Source organism: Pseudochaenichthys georgianus, chromosome 14, assembly GCF_902827115.2.
Source record: "Pseudochaenichthys georgianus chromosome 14, fPseGeo1.2, whole genome shotgun sequence".
Taxonomy (NCBI): domain Eukaryota; kingdom Metazoa; phylum Chordata; class Actinopteri; order Perciformes; family Channichthyidae; genus Pseudochaenichthys; species Pseudochaenichthys georgianus.
The window spans coordinates 18,849,706-18,868,101 of NC_047516.1; the positions used below are offsets into that span (position 1 = coordinate 18,849,706).

The window sequence follows — 18,396 nt, forward strand, 5'->3', positions numbered from 1 at the left end:
GCTCCTTCTCTGGGATATTACAATGAGCCTGATCCTTCTGTTGGTGAACAGCAGGGCTCCCACTAGTCACTATCTCCCTTATCGATTAATAGGTAAGTTATTGTTAAAATCATACATTGTGCAAAGCAGAGATGTTACTGTGAGTGTTTAGCACTTTTCTTGGGGGTTGAACCTTAACATTGATGACACTTAATTGTAGGTCGATCGATTTATCGACTAATCGTTCAGACTTAGCATCACAAACAGTTATAGTTATTACTCTGCATATATATCTGTATAAGCATACCGTTTGTTTTTACATTTCAGGTTACAAAATGATTTACAATAAATAATCTTTTCACTATGTTCTTAAAACCATATGGCAAGACCTTTATGTATGCTCTGTAGCCCAAGTCCTTCTCAGAGTTTTACACAGTACAGCTTTTTCATTACATTATTTTTAAGAACATGGTTTTAATTAGATGTTCCACAACAGTTGCTAGTGCTCATTAACAAAGTTAAAACATATTTATTTAGCAGTGCCTTTAACTAACTGTTACTCTTTCTTATCTCTTGCCACTTCTTATTGCCTCCTATTTTTGTTCTATATTATTATACAATAATATTGCCTCTTTGGTTATTATTGTCCTTCTTCGCCATATTGAAATGAACCTGCTGTATTAAAGGTCTTTTGGGAATAGTTTAAAGGGGACCTATCATGCGAAATGCACTTTTGTACGTCTTTTCTACATGAATATGTGTCCCCGGTGTGTCAGGGAACTCACCAAGTGTCAGAAAACACAACCCTCTCTATTTTCCTCCATACCCAAATCTCTAAATCGCTGCAACAGAGCTGATTATTATTTGAATTTTCTGACGTCAGAAAAGGGGTGCTCCGCCTATATGGGCAACTCTCCACCTATCAAGGGAATGAGAGACCGCTCGAAAGTGCTGGAGGCGCTGTAGTACATATGCCAGGCCTGTAAGTGGCGCTGAAGTCTGCCACAAAAGCAGAATCAGCCCTTTCAAAAACAGGGCTGGAATAGAGTGAAATGAGGCATGGCTAAAATTAGTGGTGCACGATAATTATCGGCCCGATAATTATCGGTCCGATATTAGGAATTATGACGTCATCCCGATAAACCCGATAACAGTATTAATAGCCCCGATAATATACAATATATTTTTTGGTTAAAAAAAAAGAAAAGAATACTGCGGTGTGGGTGGATTAGGATGAGGGGTGCTTGTTTTTCACTCGGCTCCTCCCGTTTTGCCAGTAGTGTGGTATTAGTGGTTTAGGAAGAGGGGAGTTTTTCACAAATCCAGCGCTCCCTTCTCATGCCTGGCTGTGACGTAAATGGTGTGCGGCCGTGAAGCCAGGACAGTAAACAAACATGTCGTCGGTAGTATGGGACTATTTCAAAGTTTCAGAGTTAGATAGTTCGCTTGCTATTTGTATTAACAAATGCAATGCAGAAGTTCCACGAGGAGGGAAAAAGGCAACGAGCTATAATACTTCCAACCTGATTAGTCACCTGAAACATCGCCATCGCTACGATGGTGTGTTAAAAGCGTACGAAGACGCCTGCGCTGCTAAACTAGCGGCGAATCCAAAGCCAGCTGCAAAGGCACCGGGGCTTTTACCTATCGACGAGGCTTTTGAAAAAGGCAAGAAGTTTGCCAGATTTGTTTGGGAAAATAAATATGGTCACTTTGAAGAGTCAAAACTGTTCTTGGCTTTGTTTTGTTCATAGTAGTAATGCTCATGTCATTTGCTCACTACTAGTTTTTTTTTTACCACCAGGTGTGCAAAAACTACAGGTACATTTAATATATATATATATTATATTATTATCGGTTATCGGTATCGGTCTTGAGAAGCAGGAAGTTATCGGTATCGGTTTCAAAAACCCAATATCGTGCATCCCTAGCTAAAATGCATGATCTGTTTGGTATTTTGAAAAAAAAACTTCACAGACATGTTTTATATAGGTATGGCCCTACAATATTTGTTTCAAATATAGCATGATAGGTCCACTTTAATTTTTTATTTGATTCAATGTGCAGAATTTATTAAGGCCTAGAATTAGATGTGTGCATTTTAAGAGCAACCATAACAAAAGAGAAATATCACAACCTCTTGCAGTTATTTAAGGGAGGCTAAATCTGAAAATAAATCTTCATATTTTTCACACTCTTGCCTTCTCTCTTCACATATGGAGGAGTGACTGTGTATTAAACCCAAAGATCATAAGGTAAGGTTGCACACAGTAGTATTGACACATTTTGGGTGTTGCAATGTGCCAGTTTAAAGCAAAACAACTAATGGGTTACCCTGTTTACCACAGTATGACAGCCATGGCTACAATCCACAAACCGTTTGTCGGCTCTTTGGACGACATGGATGACATCTTTAAAGTCAACTTCAAGGCCCAACCTCCAAGGTAGGCCCGATTCTATCATTACTCCCCTGACCAGTGTCTGGACTAAGCCTGAAATAATAGTTTTGGTTGTGTAGTAATGGGCTATTTTGATAAAGTACCAGGACCGCCTCTTGACACGTCCATCTTCACATAATTGGGGTCGATCACCACAACATTGCAGCCATTGAAAGTGTTTGATAAAGGCCAATATTGAAGACACAGATTGGTCCTTGTTTGAAGAGGCAAATTGGCCAGTGTTTCTCAAGCCAAAACCAATTCTCCAGATGACTAAGAGCTTATATTTGACCCAATGTTGTCTGAATCTGATTTGTGCTCTGAATGTTAAACTCCTGGTGGAGCGTTTTATCATTTATGGTTCAAAGAAATACTTTTGTATACACATGTATGTTTCATGCTTTATGCAGAATTACTACTTACAACAATGGAGTCCAAACTACTTCTATGATTCCGTGCTAATAATCACATTTCTTTCGAGAAAATATATCAGTATATTTTAACTCTAGGATCTATATTCTTTGGTATATGTATAGCAAATATTCATGGGGTACTTTACTGATCCTTTTTTGCTAAGTATGGCTTATTACGTTTTTACGAGGAGAACTGCTGAAGGTCTGCAAATGATCACTTGCTAGGAATGTTGTGTCCATTTACAGTGCATCCGGAAAGTATTCATACCCCTTCACATTTTCCACATTTTGTTATGTTACGGCCATATTTCAAAATGGATTCAATTCATTTTTTTCTCAACATTCGAGACACAATACCCCATAATGACCAAGTGGAAAAAGTTTTAAAATATTTTTGTAAATGACTTAAAAATAAAACACTCAAATATCACATAAACATATGTATTCACACCCTTTACTCAATACTTTGTTGAAGCACCTTTGGCAGCAATTACAGCCTCAAGTCTTCTTGAGTATGATGCTACAAGCTTGGCACACCTATCTTTGGGCAGTTTCTCCCATTCTTCTTTGCAGATTGTCTCAAGCTCCATCAGGTTGGATGGGGAGCGTCGGTGCACAGCCATTTTCAGATCTCTCCAGAGACATTCAATCGGGGTAAAGTCTGGGCTCTGGCTGGGCCACTCAAGGACATTCACAGACTTGTACTGAAGCCGCTCCTTTGTTATCGTGGCTGTGTGCTTAGGGTCCTGTTGAAAGGTGAACCTTTGCCCCAGTCTGAGGTCCAGAGCGCTCTGGAGCAGGTTTTCATCAAGGATCTCCCTGTACATTGCTGCATTCATCTTTCCCTTGATCCTGACTAGTCTCCCAGTTCCTGCCGCTGAAAAACATGCCCACAGCATGATGCTGCCACCACCATGCTTCACTGTAGGGATGGTATTGGCCAGGTGATGAGTGGTGCCTGGGTTCACCCAGACATGATGCTTGGCATTCAGGCCAAAGAAATCCATTTTGGTTTCATCAAACCAGACAATTTGGTTTCTCATGGTCTGAGAGTACTCTAGGTGCTCCATGGGGTTCATGTGCCTTTGGCTTCCTTCTGGCCACTCTACCACAAAGGCCTAATTGGTGGAGTGTTGCACAGATGGTTGTCCTTTTTAGAAGGTTCTCCCATCTCCACAGAGGAACACTAGAGCTCTATCAGAGTGATCATCAGGTTCTTGGTCACCTCTCTGACCAAGGCCCTTCTCCCGATGCTCAGTTTGGTTTGGGCAGCAAGCTCTAGGAAGATCCCTGGTGGTTTCAAACATCTTCCATTTGCAAATAATGGAGACTGCTGTGCTCGTTGGGACCTTCAATGCTGCAGACATTTTTCTTTACCCTTCCCCAGATCTGTGCCATGATACAATCCTGTCTCTGAGGTCTACAGTCAATTCCTTGGACCTCATGACTTGGTTTGTGCTCTGATATGCACTGTCAATGGTGGGACCTCATATAGACAGGTGTGTTCTTTTCTAAGTCATGTCCAATCAATTTAATTTACCAGAGGCGGACTCCAAACAAGTAATAGAAACATTTCAAGGATGATCAGTGGAAACGGGATGCACTTGAGCTCAATTTTCATTGTCAAAGCAAAGGGTGTGAATACTTATGTACATGTGATATCTAATTTAATACATTTTAACACGTTTGCAAAAAATTCTTGATTTTTTTTTTCGCTTTGTCCTTATGGGGTATTGTGTGTGGGATATTGAGAACAAAAATGAATTTAATCCATTTAGAAATAAGGCTGTAACATAACAAAATGTGAACAAAGTTAAGGGGTATGAATACTTTTCTGTGGAAACACATAAACGAATTTCCAGACCAGTATAACTTTAGTGGCAGTTTATTAGAATAAAACACATTGCAAAACTCCAACATCCCATGTATGGCTATTGTAAAGTGGGACATCAGGGGGGAGGCCATGAATATATGAAAAAAAGCATGATATGTTGGAGACGAGACATGTTTCATAGTTCATGTTCAGTTATGTCATGAATACATTAGCTTAAAGGTAGGGTAGGTAAGAATGGATAAACCAGCTTGAGTAAGCTAGAATGTGCAAGTACACAACCGAAAACAATCTAATAATAAGTTTGTGCACGAGGTGGAAGGCTGACAGACAGGTAGGCCATCCAGTTATCGGCTTTGGGCCAAGGCAGATAATTGGACTAAGTCAAGAAAGGACCAATGAGCCTGAGGTGTGCAGTTGTCTACCTTTCTTCTAATGAGCAGTAAGAAAAGATGCAATCTCCCTCTGATTGGCCAACAGGGGATATTCTCTCTCGATTCTTAATGATGAACCAGTCCTCACTCTGCATCAGGTGATCTGAATAACCCCTCTATCAACTCATTGGGAAATGTGACTTTCATCTTAAATAATTTGGCTAAAGTACCAAAGACTGAGGGACTGCCACAAGTACACGTCTCATAAGTCAGTCAGCACTTAACCTCCATTTTGATCTTTGTTTAGAGACAGACAGAAATATGAACACCTGGCACATTTCTCAATATGGCTTAATTGGTAGGTACTGCTACATTGAGAGCAATGTTAGACAATACTGTCACAGCTTGTAATTAAGCTTCTTCGTTAATGTGGGACACAACTGTAAAGAGAAATTGTGCAGAAGGTGGTCGACGGCCAGTACTGACACCTGAATTTCCTGGATATTCTAGTTGTCCACCAAATAACCACTAGAGGGAGACAAAATATGAGCTTAAAAAAATGCTGCACACCATAGGCTGTATTATTCTACAGAATTGCCCTTAAACAGTATATTTATTTATCTCTTTCTCTTTATTTGATTCTTTTTACTTTTCACTGTGTGGTGGCAATAATTATGATTTAATTACTTTAGTGCTGCAAATGTTTAACCTAAAGCAACTCAGCTTTCCCAAGAAGTTGGTTTATTTTGCAATAGATTAGATTTCTCTCTTGGTTGTTGTGTGATCATGAGAGGTCCTCACATGGTGTTTGGTATGACTGATGGGTCAAAACAACCGAGTGGCCTCATTCCTCCCAGAGAGAGACTCCAGCTCTACCATATGCAGCTGTAGCAACAAAAGAGTTTATGTTTTTAGGTAAACGTTGCCTCCAGTGGAAAGAAATGAAAACACTAACAGCCAGTTTCTCTATTGATACTAGTGGCTGGAATTTTGGCTTTCTCTAAATCAGGGGTGGGGAACCTTTTTCCTCTCGGGGGTCCGGAGGAATGCTCCCCCGGGAAGATTATTTTTTAAATATTGAAGTTAAAAGCATCAATCTGGTGCTCTTTGAGAGCAACATTAAGATATATGGATACATCTCTCAACATCCATATGAAACAGAACTGTCATGTACTGTCATATAGTATTTTATACCTGTTTACTTTATTCTCTAATTTTTTTATAACTATAATGATCATATAAAGATGTGCCTTTACCTCACTGGTTGTAGAAAAAGCTTCTTATATTCGTTAGCATAGCTAGCTAACCAGATGCTAATAACAAAGAAGGTATTGACTGTATAATCAGTATGACAGATGAACAGATCGCCACTGGGCTTTCAACTAAAACACAGCCACGCAAAAACTGCGCCATGTGTACAGCTCATTATGGGTACTGCAATTTTTGGAAGTGGCGGAGCGGCGTTCTGGTGCTCTCCGTCAGCACTACACCCCTGTCAGGCGAGACATATAGCCTACCACGTGATGACACGTTAGGCTTGTGTTGTGTTCAAGGACCCTGACCTTGGCCAGCTTGTTTAATTTTTTTGCGGTCTAGATTTCTTTAATTTTTAATTTTTTGCGTGTGTTTATAAATTACCTCGAGGGCCGTACCAAATGGTCTCGCGGGGCGTATGCGGCCCGAGGGCCGGAGGTTCCCCACCCCTGCTCTAAATCATCAGCGGTTCATGATGACTGAGAACTGAGAAATAGTTCAGGTCCAAAAATATTGATGATAATATTTTGTATTAGTTGTGATGCTTAATACATTTTGTTTTCTAACACATATATTCCCAAAATGTGTAAATACACTACTGCTGCTTTTACTCTAGCGTTCACTAAAGTTGGTATGGCCAGATTCAGATGTATTTTTTTGAAACACCCAGTATGTATATCCACTTAAATTTGAGATGTATGCAGATTACATTGTTACTGATTTAACCACCTGCTGGCATTTAATCTTAATTAAAAAAATGAGCCATCATACGACATATACACAAAAAAAAAATCATAAATCCTGCTAAAGAACAGAAGCAGAAAAATAAGGCAATATGTCTTTGATTAAAAACTGTCAAATGTGTAATTTTGTAATAAAATATAAAATGTAGTCCGTTACCCCTGGAAACTAATATTTCACATGCAAAAGGATTTCTTTCTAAATAAGAAATGAACTGGAGGAAATACTGAATTTGTTATGTAACCGTAGACAGGACTATTTTTTCCCTGAACAGGATCCTCACATTTGATATTCTCTGCTGTTGAGCTGACAGCTTGCTCCTAATTGGGTTCTAAATCAGCGCAACAGACTCTCCCCCTTTATAATCTCTGAGGAAGGGTAAAATTGAGAGAGGGTACCTGTCCCCCCCTCCTCTGCCCCTCTCTTTTCTCATGTTAATGGCGGTGTGGTCCTCGATCCCGGGCACCATCTGCTCTTCCTCGGGGTTTGGGCCCCAAGCACTCCAGACGTGTCCTTTTGTTTGCGTGTGTCCAAGCAGAAAGTGGTGAGTACACATGGTTCCTGTGGCCCAAAAGGCTCCTCCATCAAGAGCACGAGCCTGCTGTTCATTAGCCTACATCTGACGGAGGGGTGGGGGGCGTCGCGTGCCCTGTGTGCAGCAGCATCGGGGGGGTCCGCCGTTTGTTCCGCTGTGAGTGTTGTTCACATTTTATGTGTGATGTCATCGTATGTAACCGTCGCTGAGGGATGACTCGACAGGTCAACATGCTCTTCAGACTGTAGACTGTGATAACACTCCAACCACATGAATGCCTGAAAATAAACAGGCTAACATTACTTTTTTTAAATATTATAAAAAATCTGATCTTAATTTAAAATAGGTGTAACAACCATTAAAGTTAATGCTTAAGTCGAAAGTATTATTTTATGATTTTTGAGTCAAACTCACCCAGATTGTGATGCTATTGGGCCGTTATTAGGCATTAAATACTATTATAGCAAACTATAGCTAAGTTAAAGGAATGACTAAAAGGAAAATGGCGTGTGAAATGTTTTTTATAGAAACACATTCAATTAAATCATCATGCACACTTAAAATAATGAAAGGGCATACTATTGCTTTTTACACAAACTTTAATTAAATAGCGCACCACAAAAAACTATATCACAAAAGCACCTCAGCACTAAAACATGGGAGTCAAGGTCACAGATCCTCACTATATCCTCCATGCACTGAACCAAAGGGAGTAGATTGTTGATGTGCATCATCCCCACTGAGCTCACTCATAATTGGGTGTCTCCGATGTGCCAGATGGATGAATGAACTGAAGGATGGAGACCTAACTATGGCTGCCCTTTCTCAATTTCATTACCGTGGGGTGGGGGGAGTAACATGATCAGAATGTCATTTGCAATCTTGGGAAGAATAATTGCAAACGTGCTGCGATAACCTTTGATATGACTAACTTGATTGCAATTCAAATTACTCTGCAGAAAGAAAAAATTAATCAATGTTGGATAGATTAAAAGTTTGATTAAGAAAAATAGGTTAATAATGTGGTCTGGATTTTAACTAAAAAGAAAGCCCACTAGAACGGTTTTGGTGAAAATAAAAATAAATCAGGGCATAAAATTACAAACAAGTGGGCATTACATTTATTGACATAACAATCCTGAGACATTTGTAAAGGGAAAGTAGGAGAAATACTAATCCAGGCAAGTGTAGCCTACAGGTGTGGCTTAATGGGTGGTCTGCTGGTCACAATCCTCATGTGACATGACAGGCTAACCTCCCAGTTACCCGACACAACAACCACAAGCAGATTATGACTTTCCATCGGGCCTACCCTCCTCATTTACAGAGCTACATGCTGCTGGCGGCATTGAGATTAGTTATTGAACTGTTGAAGCAAAGGGGAACAAGGCCGCTTCAGAAGCACAGCACACAATGAGGCAGCTGTCAGAGGGAGGGGCTTCGACAGAGACCACTGTTGTTATGGATAGGACTTTTTTGTGTTGTGTTGTGGGATAGGTGCTCCTCCTGTCATGCTCTAATTAATATTGACACAAGGCTTGAGGCTTGATAAAGTATAAAAGAAATTACCACAGAGGTAAAGAGAATAATCTGAATATCCATGAGGTGAAACGGTATGCAAAATGTGCAAGTAGCCCTCTCCGATATTGACATAAACAATTAGGCAAAATAATATGGAACAACTAATATGACCTAATGTTCTATCGTTAAGATTACGCAATAATGGGTAGAGCCAAAAAACACAACCAAAGTGTTGAGAATTCTGCTACATTTGGGCTGTGCTCATGTTGCTATTGTGTAACAACTGAAGGGTAACTGACCTTTCTCTAGCCCCCTGAGGCTGCGTTCATCACCCCCACCCCTGTTTTATATTCAGGTGCATCTCTGAGCATCTTCTCAGCAGCATCAGAGCCTGTCCTTGCAAGTTGTGTCAAATTAGACAATAACTGTCATTTTATGCCGCTGCACTGAATTATATACCCGTTTTGTCATGTTGCATTAACACTGAAATAATATAGAACCAGAGTTGTTAAGTTATATCATTCAAGACAGATACTCATTACTCAGTAAGCATAAATAATGCTTTCTGACTCGTCTGACAGTGTCCAAAAGAAATATAAACCGATTTGTAAAAGCTGAGATGTTGTTATGCAGGTCATTTTTCATGTTTGTTAATGTTTGTGTCACATTATAATATCAAACAGTTGCCCGCTTTAAAGTCTAAGATAATTTAAGTATAAGATGGATTTGTGTATTGTAGATTTCACTGTCACACAAATGTTAAAAATCCCCTAATCCCTCTTAAGAATGGATTTACCAGACCGTGTTACAATCCAGAGGTTATAGTATGTTTATATGGGAAAATATAAACAGCTGGATGAGACTTAAAATCAAACAAAGGAGTAGTAGTAGTGCATGCAGGATTGTCCAGGTGTCTTTAGACTAAATCATTTCTTTCAATAGCAAGAGAATCGTGCGGCCATGATGGCATTTTGTTGGCCGTTGTAAAAGATGCATTGCATGGCCCACTCGACAAAAAACGATTTTCCTTTAGGATTTTGCCGAAAATACATGTTTATGATACTTGAATGTTCCGTTCAGCAGGATCATTTCCACATATTAACACCACTTTTACAGAAGTTGAAGCATAAATCCAATTGCTAGAAGCTAATAGCTAATGTAATGCTATAAACAAACTACATGACAGTTGCATGACTTTACGTCTAAGATAAAGGTTCGTCGTGATGACGTTTAGTTGTGTAACGCTTAAATGCTTCAAACCAGTAGGGTATACAGTGCGCTTGTCTTACCACAGACCTTGTTTCAGGCATTTCACCAAAAACAGATTTAAACTTTGAGCCAAAGGAGCCCGAAAATGCTAAAATGCTAACTCATTTCTAGGTTTAGCATTCAAATAGTTGTTTTCAAAATAAAACAGATTTGGCATCATCAGTTTATTACCACTCCAAATGTAGATAAACATTGTGAGAGATACATGTTGTTTGATTAACCTCACTAGCAGAGCACATACTGGAGCATGAGTTAAATGAAATGCTCTGTCGTCATATCCTGTTTGAGTAAACATGTTGAAACACATCCTACATTTAAATCCTGTCAAAAGAGCCAAGGTGTTAAGTGCACCACATTAAACCGCACTGTAATCCGTAATTACTGTGCTCAGCTGCTGACATGACTGTTTCTCACTCTTTAAAATGTTGAGTAGACTTAATGAGCTCTTGTACAGTAGCTAACCTATCAACAGGTTACACATAATCAGCAGAATAGAGGCCTACTAACCTACATTATTTTCCTTTGGGGGTAATCTCTGCTGCGCACACACAAAAAGTAGTGTTCCTGTTTGTGAGGGTATGTGGCATGCATGAGCGTGACCCATTATCTTTCACATGCCAAGTTACCACTGCAGGGCTTAGAAGTTAATCTGATGTGGTATCTGATGTAGAGCATTTATACACTGCCCACAGCAGGCAACCATCTATCGTCGTATCCACTACCATCAGCACACTTAAAGCGATATGTCATAATATTGTGTATATGCTTTATAGTAGTGGGTTATAAGTGCAATATATTGTCTTTAAACACAACATTGTAAAAACTAATGTGGACGAAAATGAAACGGTAGATTTAAGTGTGCAGTTAAATCAAGTTCTTGTTGAGCATAAACCAGAAATTGTTCTGCAATTTGAGAATATTACTGCTACTATTGTTTCAAATATCTATTAGTATTATAGCATTATCAATTCACACTATAGACCTGCCTTATCATAGTAAACCAGTGTTTGAGTGTTTTGACACTGTGTTACTTGCTTATAGGACGATTGTAACTAGCAGAAACAAACTGCTGTCCTACCTGATGTCGGCATTGACTGAAAGGAAATTGTACAGTAGTTGTTTCGACAAGATATATTTTCAGACATAGGTGAAAGGTGAGAGATGCTATTGATTGCCATAGCTGAAAGCAACGTTTAGTTCAGTGGGATTCACCCACACACTCATCTCCTCTCATACATCATCGTTTCCTGCGGGCTTGTGTTTCTCTCTGAAGCTTCTCTCTACCTCTGCTCCCAAGGCACACTGAGCTCTGCCATAATATGATCATCGAAACCATAATTTGATATGGTTTATACAGTCCTGATTGACCAGTGCTGTGACTCCAGACCAAAGAACAGATCATCTCACATTATTATGTTCTCCAATTTGCACAATGATACATTCTCCTTGGAAGATAAGGAAGGATAATCAGGAAACGCTGCTTCATACACGGCAGCAATGAGGACATTTCTCTTGGACTTTGGCGAGCCTTGGTAAACCAAGGTTTGATTAGATATAAAGTCGATTGAACCGGAGTGCAAAGCTTCACTATCGTACTATTAGACAAACTAAATGATCCCACAGCAGCAATGCAATATATTTCCTTTCCCCAGAAGGAAGAACATTTCATAAGGCAAGGCAAGGCAAGGCAAGTTTATTTATATAGCACTTTTCAACACAAGGCAATTCAAAGTGCTTTACAAAAAATGAAAGACATTAAGCATTAAAAAAGAAAAGCTAATAAAATGAACATTAAAAGAAAAAATACATGGATAAAAGTTACAGTGCAGTTTAAGATATGAATAGTTCAATTAAAAGCAGCGGCAAAAAGAAAAGTCTTCAGCCTGGATTTAAAAGAAGTAAGAGTTGCAGCGGACCTGCAGGTTTCTGGGAGTTTGTTCCAGATATTTGGAGCATAATAACTGAACGCTGCTTTACCATGTTTAGTTCTGACTCTGGGGACAGAAAGCTGACCAGTCCCTGAAGACCTGAGAGATCTGGATGGTTCATAATTTAGCAGGTCAGAAATGTATTTTGGGCCTAAACCATTCAGTGCTTTATAAACCAGCAGCAGTATTTTGAAATCTATTCTTTGACACACAGGAAGCCAGTGTAAAGACTTCAGAACAGGAGTGATGTGATCCACTTTCTTAGTGTTAGTGAGGACTAAAGGAACCAATGGAGGTGCACACATTTGTGCCAAATGCTAACCTGATCACATTGACAACGCTAAGAGGCTGATGTCACCATGTTCACAAAAACAGAATGTCTTTTCCAGGTTCATATTTGTATTTATGCCTCTGCTGTGACATGTTGACATGCTTTCATGTCCAAAAGGGCTTAGTGTGTTGGATAGAAACTCCTTTCTTTGGGATGACTTCAATTTACTTTGGGTTGCATTAACAAAACAAGTCTTAAACACGCTTATAATTACAGGCAGAGAAAGCGTATATGCTGAGGTTACAACACAGGTTTTGAGGAACCTGATTATGATAGACTACTGATTAGATTATTAGTCAGGATATATGTGGGATATATATGTAGGTTATATTTCATTTTGAATGAGATTTTTTCCACTCTCCCCACAACATCAGTAATGTCCAGACAGGGCTTATTACAAAATGTCACCACAGAGATGTGCTTTGCCTCCAAAGATATTTATAGGATTCATTACATAAACCTGATCAGTGACAGCAGCCTATGGGTAGCAACTAGTGAATCATGCTCCTCCTAACTGCTCCTGGAAATCATCTGCCTTCAGTGTTACTCGGCTAAGTTTATGATTAAATGTCACATATTTATCAGAATGTGGAAGAGAGAAAATCAGTCAATAAGCAGCTGCTGGATCTGATAGGGGTTGAGACCTTTATATACACAGTCTATGGTTGAGACACAAGACCAGACAGAAGCAGAGAGGGATCCTCTGTGTGAGAGATTTATTTTACCTTCATATTACCATGTCTGTTGCGCTGATTTAATTAAAACATTTCAAGCATTCTTAACTATGGTGACTTACAATGAGGGAACAGGTATGGCGTTCAATTCTTCTAAAGGACACGACACCATCACACATGGCTGTGAGAGGACACGCTGGCACTAGACAATATGTGACCTTTCTGATCCTTTGTTGTCCAGTCTGAGAAACACCTGCTCATCTCTTGAAGCAAACTGAACACGTTAATCCAGGTGAAAAGCGTAATCCGTGGTTAATTCCACCTGTTAAATCAACTTGAATCTGCAAAACAAAGGTAGAAAGAAAGCTTAAAGAAGCATCAAGTGCAGTCATTGAAGGAAGTGGATATGTGTGTGTATATATCCGTGTTTGTGTGTTATGTCTCTGTTGGGTAGTGAGTCCAGAATCTGGCCGGGGCCCAGGAGTTGAGGCTTGAGTTGTTGGTTGGGTCAGAAGGGCTCCCGAAGTGGGGGGTCCAAGAGGTCATACCACACCATTGACTGATGTTTGGTCACATGTTTATGTTGATGATGTTTATGCTGACCCTGTTGACGAGCAGAAAGAGGCTGACATGAGACGCTCAGCAAAAGAAGGATTACAGTACCATACTAGCCTTTCATTACTCATTATACCATGACATTCACTCTGTAGATATAGCATGAACACATTTGGCCAAAAACACAAAGATGTGTTTACTTTGGTTCAAGAAACAAAGACATGTGGATATTGAGAAAACAAGAGACATGAGTTGATCTGTTGTGGCAGCGTTGAGCTCGGGGGTCAGCACCTTCAGCTCACGGGGTTCCTCTTGCTGGATTTGGGATGTTTCTTAGTACGAGTTTCTCTTAAATCCAAGGCCTGTTGAATAAGTCAATCACATGGTTGAGGGTGATTCAGTGTCAGAGCTGTGATGGGCAGCTGACCTTTGCAGGGTATTTCCTATCAGCCCAAATCTTGCTGGTTTTAGCCACCCCGTGAGTCCGACTATTCATAATTACAGTCACATGTAAGGAAGTCATCAGCATGGAACATTTATTAATTTGTCACCGATGCTGGCTTTAACTCGAGGGAGAATTTGATGGGAAAAATGTAAGAAAAACTCCTGAAAGGATAATATAAGAGTGCAATATTAATCCTGCAGTAAAGGGTTGGTCATGCTAGTTTTGTTTCCTCAGATTAAAGGGCAGTTTGACATGTTTCTGTGTAAACTGCGCCTCACTTCCTCTGCATTAGTGTACACTGCTCTCTAGAGTCTGCTGACAGGAGTCAGAGCAAAACCCCTTCTCAAGCTTTAAAATGTTTGCACCACACTGCTCTTCTGAATATACATTTGCATTTCTCTTGTGGCTACATTGACAGGGTTTAATCAGGTCTCGCTTTTGCAACACTTGTGTGCCTGCAAAGCTGGAAAAAAGACTGGTTCTTGTTCTTTGTGCATTGGCTAATTCTTAATTCTGTAACCTATTTTAAAAACTGGGAAAGTCTCATCTGTTTATTAGCAAAGAACCTACACGTTTCAAACCCTGTGTCAGTGCATTCAGGTAGTCTATGATTTTAATTATTTACAGCTCCATTTTGTTTAGGGTCTTCAGAAAATATGGTTGCAATTTATGTAAAAGAAAATCACCAAAACCACCTTCTGATTTGGAAAAAAATGATTTTAAAGGTCATTGTGCTCTTGTTATCGTCATGTTCTCCATTTGAGTGAGCACTGTCACTGAACAGCCATATTTATCTCCGACATGCAATCGACATTGCGAGGGGTTGTCAGGACAACTAGCCATGATTCACAGAGCCTCAGATCGACCTCCACCTTGGGCTTGAAGCACTAGCCATGAGACTGAGCAGATGCTGTGCCTGTCAGCCAATCACAGGTGAGACAGAGGAAAAAGATGACATCATAGGCAAATTAGGGCAAACGCAGCAGGTATTTTGGTTGTCGTGTCCGCCTGCTTATAAACCCAGAGTCACTTTTAGACTCTGACAAACGAAAACTGTTGATGTTTGGCAGTGAAATCTTAATATTCAGAAATAAATTCAGTAGGCAACATCAAAATGTCTCAAAAATAGGGGTGAACATGTCGCATTACACTAAATGAAAAACATAATATCACCCTTGTGATCAAGTTGCTTAATCAAAAATACCAATGTGCTCTGATGAAAACAGGCATACTTTTACACCTTTAACATCTTAAGAAATAAATAATAAGCACTGAGTTTCTTATATTTACTAAGGGAATCTTACTGTACAAAAAAACGAATTATATAAATATATTTTTATTTATTTTGAGGACTAGGATAGTTGTAAATGAAAGGATTTCCCTTCCAACAACAAATTAAAATCCTCTTTTTACATAAAATAAAATGCATTATTATTATTATGTATTACATTTTTTATTAGAGCGCTTTCACAGGTGCTCAAAGTGCTACAATTACACATTACACATATTAGACATGTAAGAGTCATTACTGTGGACATTACCCACAGTAATACTTATACTTACTTATATACAAACATACTTACATTTATGCTGTGTTCTTCCATCTGGGCTCTAAAATGTAAAAGCTTTTAAACTGTATTATTGAGAGGTTACCAACATAAAGCCGTGCCTTGCAAAAGAACAGCTCTGGAGCTCCCTCCCTCCCTCCTCTCTCTCACTCAGCAGGTTTGATCTGTTAAACAGAAAACCAAAGCTGTCTGTCCGTTGGCTGCGTCCTCCCCCAGACTCGCTTCCTGCATTAATATTCAGCCTCTCAGCCAATGAGGGAAACAGGGTGGATGACATCATGGGCTAGGGAACAGTGAGCAGCCAGTGAAGCATCCAGCCTGCCGAACAAGCTTGCTTTTAGGGTCAGGAACTGGTCTGACGAGAGAATGGCAATCCTGCCTTTAAACTGTCACTAGGACTGTACGGCTGACGATGAACCTACCAGAGCTCCGGGCTCAAAGGCTGAACACTGAGCAAGAGAATGTGAAGACATATTTCAGGTAATTCCCTCTCTGTGTATGGCAATAGGGGATGAGGTGTGGGGGAGGCAGAGGAGGGAGGAGAGGAGAGAAAGGAAGAGGAGGGGAGAGCTGTGTATGTAGGGGTGCTTTGTAGCCTTTTTCTCTACCTCTCCTTCTTCCACTCTGCATTCTGCCCTGCTAGGAAGGCAGCTGTTCCATCAGCAGTCTGTCCGTGAGGGCGAGGAAATGGATGCCTGCATCAGATGGGCTGAGGATGTGTTTGTATGATCATACACCCCCCCTCTGCATCACAGCATCTCTGTATGCACTCCCTTGTGCCTCACAAATAGCATCTTTATTGATGGGGAGGTGTGAGAATCAATGGTGGCGTTTGTGCAGGCCTGTGTGTGTGTGTGTGTGTGTGTGTGTGTGTGTGTGTGTGTGTGTGTGTGTCACTCCTGGAGAAATGCAGCAGCTGCAGTAGCAACACTGTAACAAACAAGAAGCAAGGCTATTTTGGGTCTGGAGACCCGAGGCTGACTGATGGATCAGAGCTGTATATGCCGGGGAAAAAGGGGAGGGGGTGGTGTTTAATATGCTGATGGATGCTCTTTTGTTATCTCTGCACTGCCTCACTTATGGCCTTTCTAGGGAGTGTTTCATCCAGAGACGGCTTTTATTTCCATTGATGTCTTTCAATGAGAGAGAGCAGAGACGTGCCTCTGTCTCTCGGCCTTAACATGGATGTGTAGCAGTTTCATGGCGGCTGTAGTGACAGGGAGATATACAACATCTGGTCACCTGACTTCATTGGGGAGCGGATTGGGGGCGGGGTCCGGTCCTCTGAAAGCTGAGCTGTTCTACCTCGGATTCTTCCACAGCCATCGCTGCTGCTGGTGGAGGAGGATGGAGGACACAGTGGTGTGAATGTGTGTGTGTGTCCCATCCCCTCTCCTCTTTAGACTGCTCAGGGAGATTCAGCTCCGAGGGAGGCAGCCCTCCTCCGGTTTGGGAGAAGCAGGGCCTGATGGGAGACCTGTTGTGTGACTGTCGTGTGAAAGAGGGATGTTAGGGAGTCATGTCAGTGATGGAGGTAGAGGGGGAATTGGGGGATGGGATGCTGAAGGTGCTACTCCCTTTCGACATTGGTATATTGATATAGATGTATTGCCCCTCTCCATTCGTCTCTAATGTGTCCAGGCACCATGACGGCACTCGAGTCACTGTCCACCTAAAGGGATATATTGTTTGATGAATGCTATCTTTTTAGAAGGACATATTAAAGTGTCCCTTATCACCATCACTATTAGGTTTTTTTAAGTTCACTTACATTATTTAAAGATCTCCACTGTCCTTTCGAGGGGAACATATTTGGGGAAGGTGTCGGTGCGTAAGATGTTTTGTGCAATGCACTGGGCTTTGCAGAAGACACCCGGCCTACAGTAGTAATGGAACGCAGTGTCAGAGACAATCAGACACTCATGCTATGATATATGAGCGTGTTAGGTGTTTATACGTCCTGCTGGTCAACTGATCTGTGAAACCGCTGCTAGGCAATTGGCCACGCTTTAGGTCTAAGACGCTGTGCTTCACTTGCCACAAGCATTATATATTCATCACACCTTCATCTACACAGGTCTGATACACGCAGATGGACAGCTTACAGCTTTGTATTTTTTGTCGGCAGCGGTCCGGGTAGAGCTGCTTCCCATCAGGTGAAATCATTCACACAGGCTTCTGTCTCTGTGTAGGTTACTGGCAACTCATGAACAATTTATATTTGCAAAGAAAGCTCACAGACATAAGCTGTTGCTAGTGAGAAGGTGCTGATGTGTCAGGTCTGAGCTGATGTGCATGTGCGCTCTGTTGTAATACAAATAAAAGTAAAAATACCCTAAAGCTTACTGTATATAGTGTAAACAGAAATCATGCAGGCAAAATGGAAGCTTATTAAACTTAGCTTGGTTTTTCTGCAAACGCTTGCACTGCTGACCGTGGTGATCAACTTACAGTGAACTAATGGTTTTCTTTTATTAATACATCTTTTCATAGTGAACACCTATTGGACATCATTCTCTTTACATATTTAAGGAGGCTTA

General features: G+C 40.6%; 1 protein-coding gene across 2 annotated transcripts in view; it reads left to right on the forward strand.

The window, feature by feature from the left end:
* The first annotated feature begins 16 nt into the window (after positions 1–16).
* Positions 17–18,396, forward strand: part of LOC117458208 (serine/threonine-protein kinase PAK 3) — a 46,962-nt gene continuing 28,582 nt past the window's right edge. The window contains exons 1-3 of one of the 2 annotated variants that reach the window (XM_034098527.2): positions 17–92; positions 2,202–2,234; positions 2,328–2,423. The gene's annotated coding sequence lies outside the window, so the exon portion shown is untranslated. Of the gene's footprint in view, positions 93–2,201; positions 2,235–2,327; positions 2,424–16,137; positions 16,337–18,396 lie in introns of those variants that run through there. The other variant, XM_034098526.2, reaches the window with a different exon arrangement.